This window comes from Cydia splendana, chromosome 22, assembly GCF_910591565.1.
Source record: "Cydia splendana chromosome 22, ilCydSple1.2, whole genome shotgun sequence".
NCBI classification, from domain to species: domain Eukaryota; kingdom Metazoa; phylum Arthropoda; class Insecta; order Lepidoptera; family Tortricidae; genus Cydia; species Cydia splendana.
Genome location: NC_085981.1, coordinates 6,000,564 through 6,028,337, shown reverse-complemented (window position 1 = coordinate 6,028,337; position 27,774 = coordinate 6,000,564). Strand labels below are relative to the sequence as shown.

Sequence of the window (27,774 nt, the reverse complement as noted above, 5' to 3'; positions counted from 1 at the left end):
TGCCTCGTCTCTTTAAACTAAAAATAGGCAGATTTCTATAGGACCACCTGGGATTAAAAGTCCTTCATCACGACGAAACTTTTATTTAAATCCGTCTACATTACGAGTACAACGTGACGGAAAAGGAAAACAAAAAGTTAATCATCGGAGTCTGCGGCCGGTGGTTCTCAAACTGTGTTCTAGATACACATTGGCCTATATCAGGATTAATGGTTTAAGGATACCTGGTACAAATAGCAACACAACTGTCCATCGGTGGACCTTAAGGGGCCCACTGATTAACAGTCCGCCGGACGGTATCGGCCTGTCACTTAGAACAAAATTTTGACAGTTCCGAACAACTGACAGGCCGATACCGTCCGGCGGACTGTTAATCAGTGGGCCCCTTTATGCCTTTTGTAATACGGCCCACCGATGGACAGTTAACAGTGCGGGCGATGGTATAAAATTTACAGATAACGAAGGTGAGACTTTTAACAGTTTTCTAATATAACTACATATTTCGATCTGAAATGAACAAAATCCTACAATGAAGTTTAACATCAAACGTATACAGATTCAAAAGCAGCAAATAATCTATTTGATAATTAAAATAATACATAAATTAAACATAATTTTATTAACTTATCTATTTCATTCCTATTGAATTGCACACTTTAAACTCTCGCGTTTTGTACACATATTTAATTACACAAACGGGTCTACCGCGATATAATTTCATTGTTTTGTATTATATAGCCAATACAATGAGGCCCGATTTCATTGCTCTTTACTGTAGGGTCTGTAATAATGTAATAGTTCGTGTTTTGTACTTATATAATCTATTTTTTTTATTCGTGTCTTTATTGCTTCTTTTTAACGTACCGTAGAATAAAATATTGACATAGAAACTTAGGTCAATTTAATTTTCTTTCTACGCGACATGCTGATTTTCCAAATGTTAAATCTCAATTAAAAAGAAATTTTAATTAATACCAACAATTCTTCAAGACATGTCAAAAAAATGTAGGTATTTACGTTGTGTTTGTTCTTTTAATTTGCGTGCATGCCTTTTAATTTATTATTTGTAATACAATGTAATCATTTATTTATATAACAAATATAAAAAGTAATATTATAGAAATTTACAGACTATGGTCGATAGGTACCCGGGTAAATGTGCCTAGCACGCTGCTGGCGTTGCCTCTTTGTAATTAAATATGTTAGATTGTAAGAAGAAATATCACAAAGGTACACCAGTACGTACAAATTCCTTGCAAGAAAAACGATGATTTAAAAAAGTTTGAGTACCACTACGAGTCAATCTCGAGTAAGACAATGGATAGCGGCCTGTAGGGATGGGTAAAGTATTGAAAACAGCGGGAAAACTCCAATCAATATCTCATATACTCTCGGGATACGCAAGAGTGGTTTACGCAGTTAGTGATGGGACACGGACGGAAATATTGCTGGCAATATTTCATGGAATATAATTTTTTTAGACAACGAATTTTATGAATATGAACGAAACAAAGATTTTTATGAATAAATGTGTATATAAGTAAATACATATTGTTGTGAGTGGTTACTTTGAACATTAATCTTCGTTGGTATGCTCTACCGGCCTGTAAGCGTTTCACGTTTTTAAGTTTTACTTACCTTTATAATGAGAATTACGTAGGAAAACAGAGGGAAAGTCCACTAATATAAAACCGCTACCTAATGGTTGTCTAGAAGAGCTTTTTAGCGATAAGACTGCCTATGTTCTTGCACCGTATATTTACCTCTACTTGTATTGCTGTTTTTCTATTTTATTTTCTTCTATTAAGGTGTGTAGTAAAGATTACTTTGTAGGTAAGTATTGTAATTGTATTGTACCAGTAAGAATGACAAAACCTGAACTCAACCAAAATTACCGATGGCAATATTTCCGGAGTAGAAACACAGACGTCACATCACTAGGCCGGATTATGGACGGATTGGGGGTTAGCGTTACGTGTTAATAGGTTTTGTATGTACCAATATATAATATAACTTCGGTACATAGAAAAATTAAATATCTGTTTAGAGAGCAGGTTAAACTAGGATTATCTTCTCTTCTTCCTCGCGTTATCCCGGGATTCTTGCTCGGCTCATGGGAGCCTGGGGTCCGCTTGGCAACTAATCCCATGACATAAACTAGGGCTATACATAAACGAAATCATTGCAGCACCCAAAACCCCGGGGTATGATCATAGAAACCCAAAACCCAAAATAAGACAAATGACTCTAGTTAAACCTACGAAAATGACACGAAATAGGATCATTGCGCTAGTTTTCGTCCACTTGACGAAATTTGAATATTAAACCTTCATTGCTGCACAAATTTTGACTTATTGCAATCCTTAATATCTAAACAATTTATCTATCTACATAAAAATTATATCTCGCAAGTAGCGAATTAAAAATGAAATGTAGGTATTAATTGTTAATCCGTCAAGTGGACGGAAACTGACACTGGAAGGTAAACTGACGCAACTACCCGACGATGAAATAGAAAAGATGGATCCATTATATCCCAAGTAAACAGGTACGCTAAAGTTATTATAATTTTATAATATTATACACGAACACCTCATAAATATGTATTAAAATAAGAAAGATTGCCTTTACCTTATTAATCCGGAAAATAAATGCAGGGCAACTTCAGTACATAAAAGAAATAATATATCTCTGTAATAGTAGTAAAACGATGCTCATTATTGAAAGAAAGTTTAGCGAACGGAGAATACACGGAGGTAAGACTAAAGTGGAGAAGAAAAAAATACAACAAATTTGTTTATTTATTTAAACTTAATTGCGCAAAATAAATAAGTATAAATGGCGGACTTAATGCCTAAATGCATTTTCTACTAGTCAATCATAGGGCTAAACAGAGATGTAATAAAAATGGAGCAAGAAAAAAAGAGAATTTGGAACTGTTGCAAAATTTCGTGCTTTTCCGCAGTGATCCTGCCTTAGATACAGGAGGTGGAGGGGTGGTGGAGGGGGTATGGATATTTTCTACGTATATAAGTATATGTAACTATATATTATATTTATCATCCTCTACATGCAGGAGGTTCTAGACTCGAATCGATATGTACTGGGTTATGGATATTTTCTACGTATATAAGTATATGTAACTGTATATTATATTTATCATCTTCTAGTACCCACAACACAAGCCTTATTGAGTTTACTGTAGAACTAAGTAGATCTGTGTAAAATAGTCCTTAATTATTTATTTATTTGTATAATTACAATTGACAAGCTGATGGATTAAGCTCACTGCTTTTTAATTATAATGATTTACAAAAACTGCTGACAAAACGTAGAGTCCAACAATAATTAATAATCTTCATATCTAATCTTATAGAGGTACTTTAGCATAGCTTAACTTATTATAGACATTGTCTGTGTTGAGCTAGAAAAAACAGATTATTTAATATTGTAACCTAACCATATATAGACATTCTGCCTGTAAACCTAAGTGTTAACTATTACCAATAACTCATATGTTTTCGGGGGCGAAAAGTCGATCTAGCTAGGACTTTTCTGTGGGAAAAGGCACATTTTTGAGTTTTATATGTTTTCCGAGTAAAGCTCTTATTGATGATGATAAGAAACAATGTACAGTGACGGCCATAAGTGTAAATAAACAAATAGCTAGTTTCAGCTCCGCTTCGTCCATGCCCCTTGGGCGGTGGATCAAGTTAGCGACTAAGGGTCATCAGTTATTCAACAAGCCGGATACTGCGACTCCACGCCGCGCAGCACCTGCTGACTGTACACAGTAATAGAAGCATCCTTAATATTATAAACATATAATAATGTTATAAACTAGAACAGTCACCTGCAATAAATATAGATAGTTTCAGCTCCGCATCGTCCATGCCCCTTGGGCGGTGGATCAAGTTAGCAACTAAGGGTCATCAGTTATTCAACAAGCCGGATACTGCGACTCCACGCCGCGCAGCACCTGCTGACTGTACACAGTAGTAGAAGAATCCTTCATATTATAAACATATAATAATGTTATAAACTAGTACAGTCACCTGCAATAAATATAGATAGTTTCAGCTCCGCATCGTCCGTGCCCCTTGGGCGGTGGATCAAGTTAGCGACTAAGGGTCATCAGTTATTCAACAAGCCGGATACTGCGACTCCACGCCGCGCAGCACCTGCTGACTTTACACAGTAGTAGAAGCATCCTTAATATTATAAACATATAATAATGTTATAAACTAGTACAGTCACCTGCAATAAATATAGCTAGTTTCAGCTCCGCTTCGTCCATGCCCCTTGGGCGGTGGATCAAGTTAGCGACTAAGGGTCATCAGTTATTCAACAAGCCGGATACTGCGACTCCGCGCCGCGCAGCACCTGCTGACTGTACACAGTAGAAGCATCCTTACTGCCATTATAAACATATAATAATGTTATAAACTAGTACAGTCATCTGCAATAAATATAGATAGTTTCAGCTCCGCTTCGTCCGTGCCCCTTGGGCGGTGGATCAAGTTAGCGACTAAGGGTCATCAGTTATTCAACAAGCCGGATACTGTGACTCCACGCCGCGCAGCACCTGCTGACTGTACACAGTAGACGCATCCTTAATATTATTATAAACATTTAATAATATTAAAAACCGGACAAGTGCGAGTTGGACTCGCCCACCGAGGGTTCCGTACTTTTTAATATTTACATTAGCTAAAGCGGTAACAGAAATACATCATCTGTGAAAATTTCAAATGTCGATTTATCACGGTTCATGAGATAAAGCCTGGTGACAGACAGACAGACGGACATCACACAAAACGACACGATTCGACATACAAAAGGAAGCTTAGTGAGCCCAAGCCTCTGTGGGACTCAATACTCTCAATAGTCATTTCTGATCAGGAAAAATACAAAACTTTATATCCAGTACTAGCGTCCCGCCCCGACTTCGCACGGGTTACATGAAACCTTAACAAATTATACACTTTAACGCTCCTCAAGAATCACTCTATCGATAGGTGAAAACTGCATTAAAATTCGTTCAGTAGTTTCAGAGTTTATCCCGAACATATATACATTCAAACAGGCAGACGCGGCGAAGGATTTGCTGCCCGATTGGAACATTAAGATACGTCAATTAATAGATCTAGAAACGATATGGATTAGATATGTCAGTGTCAAATGTGACGTTTTTGCAAACTAAAACGTCACTTTTGACACTGACACATCTGATTCATATCGTTTCTAGATCTATTAATTGACGTATCTTAAAGTTCGAATCGGGCCGTTTTGTTTTATAAGGAGTAGTGAAGTACTTTAAGCACGTATGTTGTCGAATATGTCGAATAAAGCGTTAATGAAAAAACTATAACGTGTATAATGTTTATAGAACGCCATAACAGTACGGCTGAAAAGGCAGGTAATGAGAATCACCGGGAATTACCGGAATTACCGGAATAATTCGAGACGGGGTCGTTAGCGATAATGAAATTGATTAAACACGTATAGTTCCGCTATAATTGCAGGTACAGTCATCAGATATACCGGAGCGGCCGAGGTGGTCAAAAATATCTGAACACGCACTCCAGCGCCTTGACAATAGAGGCGTGTTCAGGTATTTGTGAGTATGTTTATTATTATTATTATATTTTAGAAACATACAGTCGTTTACAAACATTGCTTATACAATATTGCTAAAATTTAGACCTAGAGTTTCATTTGTTACATAAAATCACAGTCTGTTTTTAAATGTTACCCAAACGTAAACAGTTGAGAGCGTAAAGAAAGGAAAAGATGCATTATTACCTAAAGAAAAGCACGTTTTAAAGTATTAATGGAACAAGTAAATATATCTATGTTAGAGAGCTTGTCATTTTCGTTAAATAGTTTGCAGGCACGTCTTATGAATATATTTTGTGCATAACACGTTCTACTGTTGGGAAGTGAGAATAACCTTTTCTTCTGACAGTGGCGCTGACGTCTACGAGGAACTCTGAGCTGTATTTGGTGTAGTAGTGAGGGGACATCTAATATATTGCGCATAATTTTATGTTACTAACACATAACATACATAACATACATAACTATGTATGTTGGCCATTCCGATATATCTGATGGCGACTGTACAGTCAGCATCAAATAGAGAGTGACCTAAAGTGGCCAAATATAAACACATCCTTATTTCTATAGTAATAAAGATGTGTTACGATATATTTGGACACTTGGACCGTCACTATCTAAAATGTCATTCTATGGAACTTGCTAACTATGTAATTGTAAACAGACCGCCATATTGAAATTGTCTCTGAATGATGAATTTACTAGTGAGTTTTGTTTACATAGTTAGCAAGTTCCATAGAATGACACTTTATTTCAAGCTGACTGTACCCAGTACATACACCTATAGGATTATTCCCCAGGGATAAATTGTTTATTGATCAATTGAAATTTTCCTGAAATAGTAACATTAAGACAGTGAGATAGTTCGAGTTAAAAGTCTGGAATTAATGTCGCCGTAAAGCATTTAAACGAAAATATGTACGAGTATCTTATAAATAGAGTTATTAATCAGTACATTGAAAACTATGTAACTTCACCGATTGGATTACTACATATAGAACCGGCATAGAGAACCAGGATTTTGCGCCATGAGTTGTTGTTGTTTTGACAACAAACCATAGAAGCGGAGCGTGAATCTCGCGAACTAAACGCGTAAACGCCATGGGCTTTACGGCGCTTACGACTTTTGGTCGCATAGTACAGGTTGCAATTGCGACAATTTAATTGTTTGATATGGCTTCTCTATAGCAGGCGTGGCTCACACCGCGATTTCGTCGCTTTGCTACAGGTAGCTAAAAGTACATCCGTTCCACACCAATTTTGGTGGCTAGCCATAAGCCGCGCGTGGCGCTGTCGCCACCTAGCGGCCATATCTGTCCTGATTCCTGATCGTAACAGACGCGTTTTGTTATAGAGTTAGTCTTCTGTACCTAGTACTATTATTTATTCTGTGTCTATAGTAATAATAACTCAATGGGCCCGATAGCGACCGTAGTGAACCGCGACCATAGTTGGCCGCGACCGCAGCTGACCGCAGCCGCAAGAATGTGCCATGTGTGAATTGTGCGATACGAGTATGCGAGTCGGTCGACATGGGTTAATATATTATGTGTACCAGGTAAAGATCATAGTACCTACCGGAGGACTAGCGTTGTTATTCAGAATCCACTAATTTTAATCTTTTCCGAAACTGATAGGTTATACAAATTATTGCACACCTCAGTAGAAGCTACAGCTTTCAGTAGAAGATAAGCATTGGTCGCAATTTTCATACATACAGATTTGTATTTATAATAGGTGAATACTTTGCTAAAGATTCGTAAATATGCCAATGATGATTCTAGTATTTCGTCTATTACAAAATTTGAGTACAATAAAAAAAAACCAAATCGGTTCACCAATGACAGAGTTATGAGGTAACATACATACAAAAAAAACGGTCGAATTGATAACCTCCTTCCTTTTTTTGAAGTCGGAAGTACGTCAAATCATGGGATTAGTTGTCAAGCGGACCCCAGGCTCCCATGAGCCATGGCAAAATGCCGGGATATCGCGAGGAAGAAGAAGAAGAAGGAAGTACAATACAACAAAGCTTATGACTGAGCTGAGACTGATGAAACTACAAATGAAAACAATAGGGAGTATTACTGCAATGTTCTGCCGCCAGAGTGCAGCACTCATTTGTTTAGTAAACCATAGACTTAAACATACTAGGCCTTAAAGAGTTTTTTGACAAGTTCTCACTGTGACATTGATGCATCAAGGCGGTTTGTTTACAGGTGACCTACCGCGAAACGCGAAAATCGAAATTTCTTTATCTGCCTCTCTATCGATCGAATAGGCAAGAGTTAGAGAGGCAGAAAGAAACCGAACTTTCGATTGTCGTGTTTCACGGTAGGCCATGTGATTGGCCTAGTAACGCCCTCTACGCAGAGTTTTGCGTAATATTATATTGAATAAGCTAAGCGAAATATAGTGTAGACATTTCTGAAAGCCATTAACAGCGTTGTAATTTCACTTTCACTGTCGAAAAGCAAAGGTTAGAAGAAAACAAAGGAGGAAAATAGCCTCTCGCTCCTTGATGAAAACGGGGATTCGTCTTTTCTAATGCTCTATAAATAAACATACGGGATTTAGGAGGACTGCAGAATAGACTACTTTCTATTTTAGTCGGAGATTTTTTTTTTTTTAATTTATTTATCATAAAGTTCACAACAATTTTGTAACAAATACCGTATTGTTACCGTATTGTATTGTTTTGTATTTTAATACCGGGTGTACTATGTACAGTGTTTGGGGTAATATTTGTAATGGAAAGAGATGAATAAAGTCGTACTAAATTAGGGGCCCACTGATTAACAGTCCGCCGGACGGTATCGGCCTGTCAGTAGTTCGGAACTGTCAAAATTTTCTTCTAACTGACAGGCCGATACCGTCCGGCGGACTGTTAATCAGTGGGCCCCTATGAGGAATTGGTTTAATTATTTAAGTACTGCGGAATGGAGTATCGAGACCAAGCATTCTGGTTTAACGATGCTTTGGATCAAAATATTATGTAATTGTGATTTATCTATAATAAAAACTAAAATAAAAATAGCGGATATCCGTATCATATGATACATTCATATAAGAGAATAGATAGCCCTGAAAGACATGGAGCTACAAGGAAGAAAATAATATGGGGCACCGACTCCAAGTACCTAATACTTTTTAACTGCTGTAATTTAATGATAGGTAAATAAGAAAAATATAAAGATATACCTTAGTATATCAAAACTATTAATGTACATTTGATGGAGTATGTAAAGTGAAATTGTTTATTACTTCGCATTTACAACTACCGCAAACATATTTGTCTAAACATTTAGGATTTTCACACATAGTTTAGCAAAACCCCATATTGAAATTGTGACTAGGTAAGTGACTCAGGTCAAAAGTACTATTTAGCACCAAACATCATAAAAGACAGGGAGAAAATACCGTTTGAATTTTATTGCGAGTTTATGACAATGTGAAAACCGCCTTAGACTTTGCACCATCCTACTAACCCGGTGTTAAGCGGTTAAACCGTTAACCCAGTGTCAAATTGTACTGGTAACCATGGTAACTACAGGTTTAACGGGTTAACCCCGGGTTAGTGGAATGGTACAAGTGGTAAGTGTGTAGTCTCCTTTACGGACTTTCTCAGAAAGGCTTATTGATGTACTGAGCCTTTAACAGAAGCGCAGCTGTGGAGTCCTTGGTAAAAAATACCTACCATCGACGTTCACGGTTAACTTTTTCAAACGTGTATCTTGGTCCGGCTTGTAGTTGGATAACCAACCGTGTTCCTTCGGCTTAGGGTTGGTTTTTCAGTGAATGTTGTGAGATGTGAAGATAGTTGTGAAAGTTGTGCGTGTTTTCTTGAAAACAGATGAAAGTTCTGCTTCTGCGACATAAGTAGGTACCTAATTTTGACCATTGAAAGTATTGAAACGATAATTTGATTCTTTAAAAAAAATAAGACAGGTGCTAAAAATATCAATAATATATATTCTAAAAGAAGGAATAGGTACCTATTGAAAGAAATATTTGTATAACAGTAAATATAATATTTTGTTACCTACGACTTACACAAAAATTGCGACTTGCGTCTTATACAACGTTCGTATTACAAAAAGTACTGAAGCTGACTGAAGTAGCATGACGTTTCCGAGCAAATACTATGAGAAAAGATTCACTACATCTGTATTCTCATTAGCTACAATTTCTTTGTCGACAAGAAAACCATCAGTTCAAATCAAAATGGTACTTAGCACTAAACCCGCTGTGGTTTACAGAGTGCAGAGCATTTTACAAGCTAAAGTTTACTAGCACTTTTTGCCTGAATTTCAGACAAAGAGGGTTTTTAGACTAAAAACTAGAAGATTAATAGCCGACAAATTGCTGACTCACCGGACATGTTCGAGGAGATCAGTTAGTTTCTTCAATGGTATACCTACCATGTGTTGGTATAATATTCACATTCACAAATTTCACAATATTATATTCCATGTCATAAAAAAAAATATATATATAGGTACAATATTATAGGACATTATTACACAAATTGACTAAGTCCCACAGTAAGCTCAATAAGGCTTGTGTTGTGGGTACTTAGACAACGATATATATACATATTTATAAATACTTAAATACAATGAAGACACCCATGACTCGGGATCAAATATCTGTGTTCATCACACAAATAAATGCCCTTACCGGGATTCGAACCCAGGACCATCGGCTTCACAGGCAGGGTCACTACCCATTAGGCCAGACCGGTCGTAACCCTTTACCAGGCTAAGGGATATATATTTCCCACATATGGCACTTCAAATATGTGTTCTATTTTCGATGAGTAGGAATGACATTCGATTGTCATTTTTGAAATGTCAGCCTGGTAAGGGGTTAAAACAAAGCTGTCTTTCTCGCGAATTTTTTTAGACATATTTTTGCGTGTTTTTTGAGAAAGAATTTTTCTGCTCAATACAGCACAACCGAAGTTTGAATCCACGATTTTTGATTTGATACTACAGTTCAGTTTGAGAGTAAAGTTGACGAAATATAAAGTGAGCCGATCTTGTTCAAACTTATTCGACAGGCTCACTTCATATTTCGTCAGCATTACCACTATTTACCACGGTACTATAGTCACAGGGCGGACACGCCATACATCAAAAATCATTTGCGTTTATATGTGTGCGCGGCACGTCTGTACACGCGTCATTGTGTATGTGTGGGTAAGTCGCTTTACCTACTGAGAGAACGCCAGAAGTCCGCCAGATTCATGTCGCGGCCAGTTGCGGGGCGAGGTAATGCGAGTCGGGGCGGGGCGGTACGTGGCCGTTCTGTATGATAATACTTTTAGTTATTCTGTGCTATAGTGTCCATGTGATATAAAAATGTCTACCTCCAGTAATTAATAATCAACCCCGACGCCTTGACATTCGTTCGACGCGGCAACTTTTTAAGACCAGACGCTCGAAGCCCTTCACTGCGTCATTAATTCGAGAGCCCTGGAGTCTCATTGCACAAGCGTGCGCGAGGAAAAGCACCCACGAGATGGTCTGTGAAGAGCGTGGTTGGCGGCAACATGCAGTGCGTGACCCATATGGCCTATGATCGCACACTGTCGCGATCCTCGGCAATGACGAGGGACCGAGGAAGAAGAAGGAGTCTCATTACTATACCTATTGCTTACCTAGCGTGGTGGAGCCAGATTAGGATGAGCTTTTTTGTAGATGGCGCTGATAGGATTTCCATCGCACAAGTAGAATTTTAGAAATTTTCATACGCTTTATTTACCTTCACTTAATTTTTGATATAAGCGTTTATCGCTGACTGTACGTTTCTTTTAACAGACAACTAATACTCATCAAAACAATCCAATCAAGCCCAAATACAATGAGGTTTCGTTGTTTTTAGGGTTCCGTGCCTCAAAAGGAAAAAACGGAACCCTTATAGGATCACTCGTGCGTCTGTCTGTCTGTCCGTCTGTTACAGCCTATTTTCTAAGATAAGATAAAAAAAAAAAGATTTTATATTCGTGACGATCACAAAACATGTACGAACACAACTACTCTCTCGTTTCCCGGAAACGAATGGACTAATTAAGATGAAATTTGGGACACATATGTATATTAGTGGCCCAAAGATGAACATGTAACGTAAACAAATTAATTTTAAACAAGGGGGCCACTTTTGGAAGGTAAATGATGAAGTAAAAAAATAAAGTTATAATTTTAAAATACATAGGGTAGTTTTTGCACAGTGTAGTTTTTCCTCAGTCACCCGTTGACCACGAACGCTGTAAAGGGTTCGAAAATGAATAAGTACCTATATATATAAATGTAAAGCTTGTAAAAATCAGCTTACTTTTAAATTGATGGTGTTTAGCAAAAATGTGTTAACCCACATTCATTTTGCAATAAAATGTCAACTTTATGGTAACATTCCATTTCTAACCGCAGCTGCACTACCGGTACTGAACGCGTCGGTCATTGTCAATTTCCATAGTAAAATTGACAGTAGTGCAGCTGTCGTTGGAAATTGAATGTTACCCTTAAGCGTCATTTTTTTGAGTTGATATCTTATTGCGTAATGAATGTGGGTTGACACATTATTGCTAAACACCATCCTTATACTGGTTTGCCTGATTCTCGGTAGGTATCGGGAATTAGTGTTAAGACCCTTTTGGGACGCAGTCTTATAGTGTCTGTCAGCCGAATGGAGTATTTTAGCTCATTTTCTATTCGAAAGGTTTCAAGAAAAACGTAGACATTTTAGGATTTCATATTAAAGTTGATCGAGGGTGAATTCTTATAGTTTTTGCAGCTTTTTGGGTGCGCTTGCTTGCTTTGCTTACTTCATAACTTTCTGCATAAAAATATTTTTACAGTACATATGGTCCTATTTTCCCGCACTAGTGCGTAAAATAGCACTTTTTGTGCGATGTCAAAAGTTTAAAGGGCCATATGTACCTACTGTAGAACGTTGTACGATACACGTGCGAATAGGTAATTGGCAACTCGTGTCGATTTAAAACACTCCATTCGGTCGTGTTTTAATTTATCGCCACTCGTTTCGAATTTCCTCTTTTCCGCACTTGTATATCGTAAATAACTATTTCAGTCAAATAGCTAATTTTTTTTATTTAAGAAATCGACAACTAGTATTCCCAATTGAAATAGTTTAAAAATTCTTTAATTTTAAAGTTATTAGGTAACTTTAAAATTAAAGAATTTTTAAACTTCGTGACTTTTCTTTCCTTGGAGTCAATAACTTTATATTTATCAGTTGTTCTCAATTTTTAGAAATAATAATAGTCTGTATTTGTAACGTAGGTATTTATGTTTGCAAATAGGTTCGTTCAGAATTGACTAACAAGACGAGAAAGTCGTTGCGAAAGCGCGCGAGAAATACGGAGGTTTGTTACGTTTACGTCTCTTACGAGTAAAGTAGGTGTGTTCCTCCTGGCTCCTGTCATAACAACCTCTCTTCTTCCTCGCGTTATCCCGGCATTTTGCCACGGCTCATGGGAGCCTGGGTTCCGCTTGACAACTAATCCCAAGAATTGACGTAGGAACTAGTTTTTACGAAAGCGACTGCCATCTGACCTTCCAACCCAGAGGGGAAACTAGGCATTAACCTTTTATTTTTTAGGATTAGTCCGGTTTCCTCACGATGTTTTTCCTTCACCGAAAAGCGACTGTTAAATATCAAATGATATTTCGTACCTACATAAGTTCCGAAAAACTCGTTTTTTTCGGAACTCCTGTCATAACAACCTGCACTGATTTTACCTCGTAAGGCCCATGAACATACTTAGTGACCCGTAGTACTAAATAATACAATGGACCTAATTTAACCATTTGAAAATAAGAAAACCGGCCAAGTGCGACTCGGACTCGCGTTCCATGGATTCACACATTAAGACCGACTCACGCTTGACTGCACATTTCTAATAAGTTTTCCTGTCATCTACAGGGAAAGAACTATTTTGTGTATTTTTTTCAAACTTTTAGACCCAGTAGTTCGGAGATGTTGTGGCTATTTTCTTAAATCATTTTTCTCATAGTTTTTCGAAACTACGGGAATCATAGGTTATAAGGACCGTATCACTCAATTCACCGATATTCCCGAAATGGCCAAAACAGTATTGCATAAATAAGAATAATACTTTCATGAAAAGCAAATACCGCCGACTCAAACTTAAACCCTAAAATCTATGAAACTGTGTCAAAGCAGAATAATTTTAAATGCGCAAATATCGGACTTAACACTCAAAGTAATAAAATACATCTTAAAAGCATGTGTGCAATATGTGCATATATGGATTCCATCCTTGCAAAGTCGTAATAACTTTTTACAGTTGCAATATCATAACTACATGTGCAAAGTTTCGAATCGGTTTGCGAGGAAGTGGGTCAAAATCGAATTGCTGCATTTATACATTTATGGCCGTGGTTTAAAGTTAGCGGGACGCCATAAAAGTGTTGAATCTTGTTCGTTTCATAAAAGTGCATTAAAGTTACACCATGATTACTTGAAGTATGAAATTGACGAATGGCTTTAATCCTTAAAAGGTTTTTGTTAAGCTGTATACGGGTAATTCCGAAAGGAAATAATACTAATAAAGTGGCGGATAGTTACGAAAAGGGACTCTTATTACAGCAGAACATGAATGATTATTGAATGATTTCGGGGATTATCCAATTCCCGAAATTGCCCGAATACACCTTATCGTATTGTCTGCTTTGCACGTCTACAGCGCAACGCATTCGTGTGTTTTTATCAGTACAATTAGGTTTAAGAGAATTTTGACAATATATTTTGCCAATGAAACATGATGGAAAAATATTCATAACGGAATAAAAAGCCATTTTATATCTACTATTTTTTAATAATATTTAATAACATTAAGTTGAGTCACTTTAGTCCGGGCTGGAGCTTACGGCGCTATTCTATGACATGAAGGCGATCACACGATGCTTTCCATAGAAAACGATGCGCCGGAAGCTCGCGGACACAGCCCGGTCTAACGTGAGTCATCCTTTATTCGTGTTTTGCTTACCTTTTAGTAACAGTTTATCTATACTACTATATATAGTGCCAAGTGGAACGCACCATAAAGGCGTTATTGATGGCGTACATTGTTCTCAAATCGCGTGCCAGCTGCTCCTAGTGATACCCTTACATCCGTGAGTTATAAGGTTTATTTACCTTACTCTCTCACATTGACCTACACTACTACAACTACCTAAAGGTTGTCTGGAAGAGACCGCTCTCTTCGCACGCGGATCACTTACTTCGCCATCTGTGTTGTACGCACGTTGTTAAAATGAATGAACCGTTATATAAAAACCGGGCAAATGCGAGTCGGACTCGCGCACGAAGGGTTCCGTACCATAATGCAAAAAAACGGCAAAAAAAACGGTCACCCATCCAAGTACTGACCCCGCCCGACGTTGCTTAACTTCGGTCAAAAATCACGTTTGTTGTATGGGAGCCCCACTTAAATTTTTATTTTATTCTGTTTTTAGTAGGTATTTGTTGTTATAGCGGCAACAGAAATACATCATCTGTGAAAATTTCAACTGTGATACGAGTAGCTAGCTATCACGGTGCGTGAAATACAGCCTGGTGACAGACGGACGGACGGACGGACGGACAGCGGAGTCTTAGTAATAGGGTCCCGTTTTACCCTTTGGGTACGGAACCCTAAAAACACACATAAAGATAATGAAACGTATAAATTCGTGGCTATTTAGCGATTACTAAGGGCACAACATTCCACTGACATCAGTCAACAAATCCTTTTATTTAATTACGCATGGTTGTCTCGTACAGTAAAGAGTTTAAAAACAGTAATTTATTGTAACACTTTTAACTCTCGCGTTTTGTACACATATTACAATATACACATACAATTCCGACGTTTCAGCTGAGCTGCACCAGCTCTTCCAGTCTTTCCGTGACCACAGCTGGTGCAACTCAGCTGAAACGTCGGAATTAAAGGTAAAAACAATGAAATTATATCGCGGTAGACCCGTTTGTTTAATTAAATACAGTAATTTATTGTAGAGATATAACTTCGTTAACTACCTAACCTACCTATAAAAGGTATTATTGCTGAGTAGAACTTACGCAAATAAAAAAATACATCAGATGTGTCGCGTGCGAGGCAGCGTCAATAGTTTCATAGCGGCAATAGGAGAGAGGCTTGATAACCCTTAAAGGGGCCCACTGATTAACAGTCCGCCGGACGGTACCGGCCTGTCAGTTGTTCGGAACTGTCAAAATTTTGTTCTAACTGACAGGCCGATACCGTCCGGCGGACTGTTAATCAGTGGGCCCCTTTACATTGGGTGTCGCTGCATGCTCCTAAATAAGTTATTATTAGGATAGGATTACGATATAACTAACATAGATATAAGTAGGTTTTACTGTACATAACTAACAAATATGGACTGTAATTTTGGTCTGAAATAAATATATATTGATTGATTGATCGATAATTAGGTATGTAACAAATAAAAATAAAAAAATGATTAAATATCTTGATTTGTGTTAGGCGCGTCAGCTGAAGGTGGCTGAAGACGCATTCGATGCGGGCCTCGGCCACTGGAGGACTTGGTCACTTTTTATTTAGGATATGACATATTTTTCAGTGTACAGTATAATATAATTAATTATTAAACAAACTTAGCTCAAATGAAGTTCTATCATTCATCCGAATTGCTCATTCGCTATGGGATATTCCATACTACCCTGCTGAGTGGCGTTAATCAGTCTTTCAGATGTGGTTGGAGATAATGGAGATGAAACTGGCCCCCATTGACTAAGGAAATTATTTTTTACAGTTATGTATTTTGTTACTGAATTCTATAGTACCTAAAGGATTTATTTCGATATTTAACAGATATTTAGTGGTTGTGATTAAATTTAACTGTTAATTAGAATCCATAATTTTCTGACGCAAAAATATGTAAGTATGTTAAGTTGATCTAATTAACTTTTCTTTCGGGCAAAAATAACTGTAAAAGTTAGTTACTGTTTTAACTCTACTCCCTACATATTTACACACATATGATAGGGTAAGCGACATTCCACGCATTCCGCAGGTAACAATGATAACAATTAGGCAGCCCTGAGGTCGCGCGTGCTAATTTCGCGGTCTAATGATCCACATAGCGGCGTCAGCGTTAGGGTTGGTAATTGTGATATATATCGCTGGCCCAATATTACAGGGTTCTATGTTACATTTTCAAGATAGTTGAAATTCGACTTAGTGTCACTGTGACAATGTTCAAATTTCAGTTCGATAAAAGTGAAACATAGAACCCTGTAATATTGGGCCAGCGATATGTGGGCGTATTATGTTATGTTCGTAATGATGCAAGGATGTTCTGTCTATAGGCAATGGTAAACTGAAATAGATATACTAAAGAAAAAGTTGAATCCATCATATTTGTCCAGCCATATGAGGCGTTATCTGCCTGTCTGTTTCCTTTTCACGCTTAATCTGATAAACCGATTTAGAAGAAATTTAAGCAGATGAAGAAGCTAGTATTAGCTACCTATATATTTTTGCGCGCTTCGTCGTGCAACAAATTATTGAAGGTAAACAACATGAGATGGTTAACAATGCCATGCGATGTTATCTATGAAAAGGGACCCTTTTGTCGATGGCGCTTACGCCATTATTAACGATGCTCCGATATATATAAATACAATGACGCGCGACGCTGTGCGGCGTAAGCGCCATCGACAATAAGGTCCCTTTTCATAGATAATGCCCCATATCATGGTGTCAATGAACTGTTCTGATAATGGAGCTGGAAGGTCGCCAAATGAACTATGTAATAAAAACAACTCAATCTCATCGAGTTTAGGCTCGTTAAAATCGTCTCAATGAGCAATTGACGCCTGTTCGCCTGCACGAAGAAAAAACACAGTTGGCAATCAAAGCTTTCATTACAATTCAGAGTCAAATAAAAGTAATACAGATGTAGTAGGTACATAATAGTAATAGGTTATTTGACAATCGGCGCGATTCGGGAAATGAATTAGAGTTTCACTAGATATGAAATAGTAAAAATATGTTTCGCGCCACGGTAAAAGGTACCATTGCCCCGGCTAATTATTGGAGCAGCGTTAATAGTAGCGTAAGCGCCAGCCGCCATAAGGTACCTTTTGCGTGGAACGTCACATATCTTTACTATTTCATACCTAGTGAATCTCTAATTCATTTCCCGAATCGCGCCGGTTTCTTTTTTCGAACTGTCAAAACGATTTCGCTACTATGGAATTTATATGAAACACGAGCATGTGACGTCACAATCAAATTACCTACTCTTTATAGTTTTATGCAGGTTTTAAAATATAAAATTGTGGCTAAAAATAAGTGCTGTCCACGTTTCTCTATTAATATTCTGGTGCTTTATGTCATGCATGGTGTAAAATAATTTATTTTAAATACAGTCAAACACCCTATTGTTTTCCATCGTATTTTCTCGAAAACGTTCATATTTGTCATGCTACTTCACTGTCAGATTTTGTACCGAGGCTGACTGAAATAGCAAGACACGTTCGTATGTTTCCATGAAAATACGATGGACAATAATCATGCACTACATCTGCAATGTTGATGTAGCCATGTTTTTTACTGTTTAATTATGTTAATATTTTAACAAAACTATTACTTCTACGTATTATTAACATGCATGGAACGTGACTTCTTTATGAAATTTGGTATATTTTACTGACCAAATTTTCAAGAAAAGTGCGTAGGTAATCCCATCTTACTCCTCTGATGTTACGGGTGGCCATTAGCGACGGTAATTGCTTACCGTCGGGCGATTCTTCTGCTCGTGTAATAAAAAAGCATATCATAAAAAGTTATAATCTAAGTAACGAAACAATCCAATTTGATATAGGGTCGTCTCACGTACTTAAATAATTAATGTAGGTAATACCCATTCACAAAGGGTTGAGAGTTTATGTAACTTTCAGGCTGAAAATAAATCTGACGGTTATTTTCAGAAGTTATTTTCGAGTGGTCAGAATGGCTAAAGGTCATCATTGTTTTAACAAACATGTTGTAAGGTATTTCATTGACATAATATTTTGTTGGGATAAGGCGACACAGTAATCTTTACGTTACATTTACTGTTCGATGTGTGTGTGTGTGTGTGTGTGTGTGTGTGTGTGTGTGTGTGTGTGTGTGTGTGTGTGTGTGTGTGTGTGTGTGCGTGTGCGCGTGCGCGTGAGCGATCGAGTAATTTATTGAGTCTTATTTAAGCACAACTCTAAAGGGCTTGAGCCTTCGAAAAAAGACTCCGTCAACAATTTGGAAGTTTTTATCTGGATACTAATAGCAGTAAATAAAAGAAGTATTACTGTATGCCACGTTTAAATGGAGACAACGCATTTTGAATATTTTTGTAGAAAAAATTGCGTTATGGGACACCGTATAATCAAACTACACAACTCTTAGGGCCACTAGCACCATCCCACTAACCTGGGGTTAACTGGTTAAACCTGGAGTTACCATGGTTACCAGTACAATCTGACACTGGGTTAACGGTTAAACCGGTTAACCCCGGGTTAGTGGGATGTTGCAAGTGGCGCTTAGTATCTATAAATACGATCGTTATATTTAGAGATGCAACGGATAGTTGTTTGGCCGGATCCCGGATACCGGATATTCGGCCTGTTCATCGGCCGGATATCCGGTATCCGGCCGCCGAATATCCGGTATCCGGCCGCCGAATATTCGGCCGGCGAAATTATACCTACATTTCGGTTTTTCATCAGGTGCGCATTGTGCAGGCTTTGATCTGTTTCGTAGTGAATGTTCGCGTGGAATCATTTCTAGGTTCAAAAAGGAGTGCGCGTGCAATAGCGGAATGTTTTAAAATAATAAACGAGTACGATTATGACCGTCACTGTTTCTTAAATCCAATTTGTTGACTCCAAAATCAAGCAAAATTACTATCCAGTATCCGGCCGGATAGTAGTTCACTAACCGGTATTCGGCCGGATAGTAAAAAGAGGGCCGGATAGGCCGGATACCGGATAGTAACCGGATATCCGGTGCATCTCTAGTTATGTTATTCATATAGATAACGTCAATAACGATAGAACTATTTTGAGTAGGTACAGTAGCTAAATCACTTACAAACACGAAGTCATAATTATCGGAAACACGTAAAATTTGTCAATCTTCGTAACTATGTGATAAATATCTTTTCACCACACCAGCTCGGAAAGGCTTACTTTGCAATTTAAAAACTGATAGCAAAGTTGCATTTTATTCACATGTGAGACAAAGTAATCAAATGCAAATTTTGAGTTGGTTTCTTATGTTTGCTGGTAGAAATGACTTTTAAATGATGATTTTGGATGATAAATTTTTAATTACATTCATTTGGATTTGATTTGGTTTGATTTTGTTTGATATTTTACATTTAATATTTGCTTCAAGTTGGTGTGGTGAAAAATTTTGTGTTTCACTCGGGGGCAAATTTTGTTTAACCCTCGTGCTTTGAAACCCTCGCAACGCTCAAGATTCCATTTTTCGAACCACTCGCTACGCTCGTGGTTCAATTTGGGAATCTTTCGCTTGCTCGGGTATCAATATTAGCACGAGCGGTTAAACAACAACTTTGCCCCCTTGTAAAACAAATAACTATTGATTTGATTTGTACAGTTGACAATCTTCGAGCAGGGGGCATTTTTGAATTCCGATCGCTCGATTTCGTCACTCGAATATCGGTGGAAAACGGCGAAATACAAATTTTTGAAATACGAGCGATAGGAATTTGGAATCGAGTGGTACCACTCGTTTTCAATTCTATTAGTAGAATTTAAATGCCTAGTTGTGGAGATATTAATGAACGAAATACACGAAATCGAGCGATCGAAATTCAAAAATCGGCCCCCAGAAGCGGTATCACGGTCGCATTTTTATCACCTGTCATGCCATACGTCACTTTCGCACTTACATATTTGTTAGAACGTGACAGGCATGGCGACAAATGATAAAGAGCCGACCATCTTAGCCCTACAGGTACATTTGGCGCGTTTTTCATCCGCTGTTATCAATGCTGACTGTACGTACATAACCTATAGCCATAGAGCCTGTAGATTTTGGTACGGCAAAATATGCCGTGTGAGTGCCGGGAGTAAATATTGTGACCACGTGTGCTCACGTGCGTTTGGACACGGTGGAGGCACACTGTAAGATAAACGATATAAAGCGATGGCTGGCGCCGCTGGCGGTGATGAGCGAGAAGGGGCCCGTTTCTCAAAAGCTTGTAACTTTGTAATACAAGTGCGTTGTCCCGGAATTTTGCCACGGCTCATGGGAGCCTGGGGTTCGCTTGGCAACTAATCCCAAGAATTGGTGTAGGAACTAGTTTTTACGAAAGCGACTGCCATCTGACCTTCCAACCCAGAGGGTAAACTAGGCCTTATTGTGATTAGTCCGGTTTCCTCACGATGTTTTCCTTCACCGAAAAGCGACTGGTTAATATCAAATGATATTTCGTACATAAGTTCCGAAAAACTAATTGGTACGAGCCGGGGTTCGAACCCGCGACCTCCAGATTGTAAGTTGCACGCTCTTACCGCTAGGCCACCAGCGCTCCTATATACAATGACCACATATTACAATAATATCTACCAGTGTGCGGTGTCCGCGAAATCATAAAGTCCTCACGTCACGCGCACTCGGCGTCTCATTACGCTAAACTGTTGACCATTAAATACGTCCCGTGTGAATGCGCCTTTATTTAATGGATTGCATTCCTATAGTAACGGCTAATTAGTTTGTTTTTAAGATTGTAATCGATATGTTTGGAATAACTGGTAGTGTTTTTGCTCGTTTTGGTATCTTATTGGACAACAGCCGCTGTTCACTGTTTTAAACCGTCACGATTATTAAACATTATTAAATTGCACAACGGGATTTAATCGCGTATTTTAGTTCAATCGGGACGAGGGTTTTAAGATCTCATCCACATGGAATCCAGTCATTAGTAAATGTAAGCGGAAACGAATATCGACAGTCGATAAATCGAATATCGTTAGTGTTGTGTGTCGACAGAGTAACACCCCTAGTGCGCAAAACGTTCAAAGTGATAAACAAGACCAAGCGCGGGTAGTTCGAAAAACTCGCGCGGCTAATAGATGTTGATGTCAACTTGAGCCAGTCTTCTCCGAGACCACGGGGACAACGCCGTCCTCGAAACGTGGGGGGCATGGTATAATAATATACTCCGCCTGGTACTCCATTCCGAGATTCGCGTATGACCTAACTGACACGCGCCTACGTCATCATGCTGTTTACAGGTTCTCAAACTTTGAAATGTGGGAGAATTTTAACCAACGGTGAAAATTATTTTAACGGCATTAATTTTAAGTTATTCATGTAGAAACATAGTAAAATAAAACAAATCTAATGTATTAAATTAAACTTTATTTATCTATACAAGACAAACGTTTGAAAAACTAATTCACAGTTACACATTAATTACCAAGCTTACGGCGTGAAAAGTTTGGAAAACACTGCGACTGCTGACACTGAGCGAGAAGGAAATAACAATTAACACGCGTTCGACAAGGATGACGGTCAGGGCATGAAGTTATCTAGATCCGAATTGTCAAATGTGCACAGCGCTATCCTGTGTTGCCAGTAGTATAAACAGAATTACCCGAAAGTCTGAAATTTCTTTCGTGAATCGGAAGATATTGCTAACGAGTAATTAAAAATGACGTGTTATTGTAAAATTTAAGCTAAAATACATATAAATGAAAATTATAAAATTATAAAGAAATTGTACACGACGCGCGTTTAGATTAATAAGATGTAATTAGATAATAAAATAATTAAGATATAATTTAGATAAGCCAAAGTTTGTGAATAATAAAATATCCTCCTATTGTGTTTCATTACGTAACTCTGCATAACGGGAGGGGCAAAGTGTGGGTCGCCGGCGGCGACACACACTTTGCGCCTTTCAAATAAGAATGTGATAATAGGCTAATTAGGATAAAGTCTAATTAGAAAAAGAAGTTAGGTAGAATAGCATAAGAAATAAAAACTTGTAAGATAATAAATATTTAAATAAAGAAAGCATGAGGGCCGAGGAAAAGAGAGGTATCATATTAGAAAGAGAGGTATCATATTAGAAAGAGATAGGAAGTCTGCGCGCATGCGCCGATCTCTCTCGATCCGCGCATGCGCGCCACGCGGGTAGCGGGGGACGAGGTACATAAAATAGGCAGTAATAAAAGCCGGTACGTCGCCCCGCTCAGCGTCAGTCCAGAGCCAGCAGCCGACTAGGAAACAACTAAAAGGAAAAGAAGAAACCTCTCCAACCTCGACCCTCCTGCATCTGAAGCCAGCTGCGTTGTTTTATTGCTCCATCCTCTGCCGCCTACGAGAAGTTCTACAGTCCACTCTCCCCCCCCCTGCGCACCCCGCTGCGATGTATGAAGATAGGGCCTAACACTCACATTGTTTGGTCCTCGTCGAAGCCGGATCTCTGAAGCAAGAACACAGCAAGATGGTAGTAACAAGAAACAACCACAACAAGGAAGATGAAGAGTCGTCAGAAAATACCGCAAAATCTCCGAGCTCCGAGGAAACCGGCACCACGTCGGGTACCGGCACCACGTCGGGCACCGGCACCACGTCGGGCACCGGCACTACGTCGGGCACCGGCACTACGTCGGGCACAGGCACTACGTCGGGCACAGGCGCAACGTCGGACTCAGCGAAGACGTTGGACACAGCTGCATCGTCGGGTACGGGCGCCATCAGGAAGACGCGTCCCACACCAGAGGACCTACCCGGGCCGAGCAACGTCGTCCACCCCGCTGACACGTCGGGCATTAAGGCCACGCCTGCGGCCAGCCTCGCCGCCACGATCGTCGAGCGCAACCCCGTCGAACTGATGCCGCCACCGAGACCGCCGACGAAGCCCGCTCGGTCACACCGATCCAAGGCCTCCAGCAAGAGACTCCTCGCGGAGTTGGAGGCCAAGGAGAGGTTAGCCGAGCTGGAACTGAAGCGCGTGCAAGCGGAAACCGAGCTAGCGAGAATACGTCAAGAAAGAATAGACCTGGCGTCATCAAGAGAGGAGTCAGAAGAGGAAGAGGACCTCGCTCCACAGCGCATCGCTGACTGGTTCAATCGCCGACCCGAACGAGCGACAACATTAGAAGAGGCCGCCCATATAGAAGAAACGCAAGAGCCCGCCGCGCGCACTACTAGACGACGCGCGCGACCGGAAACATGCGAAGATGCTCGTGCGATGGACGTGTCGTCGCTAACCGCCGCCCTCACAGAAGCCATTCAAGCCAGCAAGTCTTACAAGAAGTACATACCTGACCTGCCGACGTTTAGTGGCCTGTGCACCGAGTGGCTACAATTTAAAGCCGCGTACAACGAGTCCGCGCCCAGTTTCTCCGCAAGTGAAAACGTCGCCCGTATAAGAAGAAGTCTAAAAGGTGTCGCCTGGGAGGCCGTCAGCGCCCTCCTCATCAGCCAGCCGCATCCAGAGGACGTCATCAAAGCACTAGAAAGAAGATACGGAAGGCCTGACGCACTACTTGTCAACGAACTGGAGAAGCTAAAGGGACTGCCGCGCCTCACCGACAACCCACGTGATCTGTGCATATTCGCCAGCCGGATCGCTAACACAGTGACGACTATCGAGATATTGAAGAAGCCGCAGTATCTCTACAACCCCGAGTTACTGCGGTCGATAGTTGACAAGTTATCGCCGATAATTCGCAACAAGTGGTACGACTACGCAGCTACAAGAGAAGAGACGCCCGAACTTAAGAAGATTGCCGACTTTTTGAATAATGAAGCCGACAAGTGCACGCCTTACGCTCCGCCTGAAAATACAACGGAACATAAAGAAGTAAGAAGTGCAAGAAAGAAGCCCGAGCGAACCTACGCCGCCGCAGTCGAAATCAATAAGAAGCCAAAAGAAGAGAAGCCGGCGTGCCCGTTATGTGAACACGCTACGCACCAATTGCCGTCGTGCCCGCAGTTTATGAAGATCGACACGAACGAGCGCTGGGAAGTGGCCAAGAAGAACAACATTTGCTACCGGTGCCTCGTCAGCAAGCATCGACGCTTCGCCTGCCGCGCCAAGCCTTGCGGCCAGCAGGGCTGCCCCATGAGACATCATCGCCTACTACACCACGAGAAATCGCCACCCGCGGCCGCCGCTGCAGCCGCTGCCGAGCCACCCCCACCACGCAAGCCAGAAGAGGTCGTGGCCTCGGCAGTGAACCAGATCGCCTGCGCGACAGCACAAACAAGACGCGCCTACCTGAAGATAGTACCAGTCACACTACGCGGCCCGCGGGCGGAAGCAGACACTTTCGCTCTACTAGATGAAGGCAGCACCGTGACAATTATCGACTCGGCGCTGGCGGACACACTCGGGCTCAACGGCCCCACCGAACCAATGTGGGTGCAGGGCATAGGCGGGAAAGAGATGGAGCACAATCAGAGCAGGAGGGTCGAGGTCTACATACGCAACAAGTACGGCGGGCAGGAGCAGCGCATACCAAACGCGCACACCGTCGGCAGTCTGGGCTTCACCACACAATCCATAGGTGCGAGCGAGATAGATGGCTGCACACATCTCAGAGGACTCAAGCACAAGTTAACCTACCAAGGCGCAACCCCACAAATACTCATCGGTCAAGACAACTGGGAGCTAATCGTGTCGCGGGAAATAAGAAAAGGACGGCGCGATCAACTCGTCGCTTCAAGAACCCTACTAGGATGGGTACTTCACGGCTGCCGCACCACTAGAGCGGAGCCGATCGCGTACTGCTGTGCGCACCTCACGCGGGCCAAGTCGAACGAAAACATAGAAGAAACAATGAAGAAATATTTCGCTCTCGAGTCCCTATCAATCGAGCCGAGGCGACCGAGCAGCGATCCCGAGCAACAGGCGCTTCGCATATTAGAAGAAAAGAGCCGCCGCTTACCCGACGGCAGGTTCGAGACGGGGCTACTGTGGCGCAACCAAGAAGAAAGAACACCCAACAATCGCAACGACGCACTGAAGCGGCTACACACGCTCGAGAGGAAGCTGGATCGAGACGCAAACCTGAAACAACAATACAACGAGCGCGTCAACAATCTACTTACCTCAAGCTACGCCGAGCGCGCGGCCACGCCACCAAGCGGCAGGACGTGGTACCTACCTCACTTCGCCGTCTGCAACCCAGAGAAGCCGAAGATAAGACTGGTCCATGATGCTGCGGCCACCTCACACGGCCGCAGCCTCAACGACATGCTACACACGGGTCCAGATTTCCTGCAATCACTACCCGGCGTCATCATGAAGTTTCGTCAACACAGCATCGCAGTCTCAGCTGATCTGAAAGAGATGTTCATGCAGATCAAGATACGCGAAGAGGACAGGGACGCACTCCGCTTCCTATGGAGGGGCGATCGCCGCGAGGGAGAGCCAGAAGAATACCGCATGACTTCAGTTATATTCGGCGCGTCGTCATCGCCGTGCACCGATCTATACATCAAAAATAGAAACGCACGAGAGCACGCGACACAGTACCCGGAGGCTGCGCGAGCAATAGAGCGCAACCACTACATGGACGACTATCTCCAGAGCTTCAACACAATAGAAGAGGCAAGACAAGTAACAAGAGACGTCGATCATGTACACCAACAAGCCAAGTTTCAGCTGCGTGGGTGGGCTACGAACGAATATGAAGCAATAAGAGACGTCGTCGGCAGCGAAGAGCGAGAGGGAAACACTGTCCCTATCGGCGGGAGCGAGATAGAAAAAACGCTCGGCCTGCTGTGGGACACAAACGAAGATAGCATCCGGTTTCGCCTCAACACTAGAAGAGCTCAGCCCGAGGTGGTCAATGACCTCCGGCCTCCGACGAAGAGAGAAGCCCTAAGCATCATAATGTCAATATTTGACCCGCTCGGCCTGATTTCACCTATCACTACACCGGCCAAGCGAATAATGCAAGACACGTGGCAACATAACACGAGCTGGGACGAAGCTATACCAGAAGATCTGCGGGAGCGCTGGAGCGAGTGGCTACAACAACTGCGAGACCTAGGTACCCTAAAGATACCTAGATGCTACGACGCAACGCCTGCCGCCGTGCGCGAGCTACACACTTTCGTCGACGCTAGTGAAGAAGCATACGCCGCCGCCGTGTACTGGAGGATGACGCGAGCCGACGGGTCAGTCAAAATAGCCCTGGCGGCCGCCAAGAGTCGCGTCACACCTAGGAAGCCTATCTCCATACCTAGACTGGAGCTGCAGGCGGCCGTCCTAGGCGTACGGCTAGCAAGAACAGTGATAGAAGAGCACGACTTCGAGATCGCTTCAAAAATATACTGGAGCGACTCTCGCACGGCGCTAGCATGGATACGCGCCGAGCCCCGTACATTCAAGACGTTCGTGGCCCACAGACTCGCCGAGATAGAAGATCACACTAAGAAAAACGAGTGGAGATGGGTACCGACAGCACACAACGTAGCCGACGACGCGACCCGCGCCACACCAGCTGACTTCGATACGAGCCACAGATGGTTCGTTGGCCCGTCATTCCTGTACAATGAAGAATCGACTTGGCCCCGTGAGAATAAAGTCGAAGTTCCCGTGACCGGTGAAGAAAAAGAGACGTGTGCTGCGACAGCCGCCGTGCCTGAAAATAAACACGCGGCCATACCTAGGTTCGAGCGCTTCTCAAAGTGGACGCGACTACTACGTGCGACCGCACGTGTGCTACAGTTCATCGACCTCGTGCGCCCTCGACCCCGTGACCCCGCCCGGCCCGCGACACAACTTATCGCGGCGGCCAGGCGCAAACGAACGCGCGCAAACGAGACACAAGACGGCGCCTGGAACAAGCGTGCCACCCACACACGCACACCTGTCAAGATCGCCGCTACGCCGCCACAAGAAGATAAGAAGTACTTAGTGTTAGAAGCCAAATACCTAAGTGCCGCCGAGAAACTACTAGTACGCGCCTCACAAGAAGATAGCTACGAAAAAGAGAGAGGGCGCATAGCAAGCGGCCGCGCGCCAGACAAGGACGACCGACTAGCCAAGCTGAGTGTCTATATGGACGGCGATCACATTATACGTCTGCGGGGCAGAATAGCGGCCG

The 27,774-nt window shown here is 41.3% G+C and overlaps 1 protein-coding gene and 2 long non-coding RNA genes across 3 annotated transcripts in view; 1 reads left to right on the top strand and 2 right to left on the bottom strand.

The window, feature by feature from the left end:
* The window catches only part of LOC134801532 (uncharacterized), a 222,559-nt gene extending 212,313 nt beyond the window's left edge, over positions 1–10,246 (top strand). Inside the window, exon 2 of the long non-coding RNA XR_010145678.1 lies at positions 10,118–10,246. This is a non-coding gene — a long non-coding RNA (uncharacterized LOC134801532). The remainder of the gene's footprint in view (positions 1–10,117) is intronic.
* Positions 1–27,774, bottom strand: part of LOC134801481 (uncharacterized) — a 183,099-nt gene that overhangs the window by 78,095 nt on the left and 77,230 nt on the right. The window lies entirely within an intron of this gene.
* Positions 10,123–27,774, bottom strand: part of LOC134801530 (uncharacterized) — a 458,287-nt gene continuing 440,635 nt past the window's right edge. The window contains exon 2 of the long non-coding RNA XR_010145676.1: positions 10,123–10,227. This is a non-coding gene — a long non-coding RNA (uncharacterized LOC134801530). The remainder of the gene's footprint in view (positions 10,228–27,774) is intronic.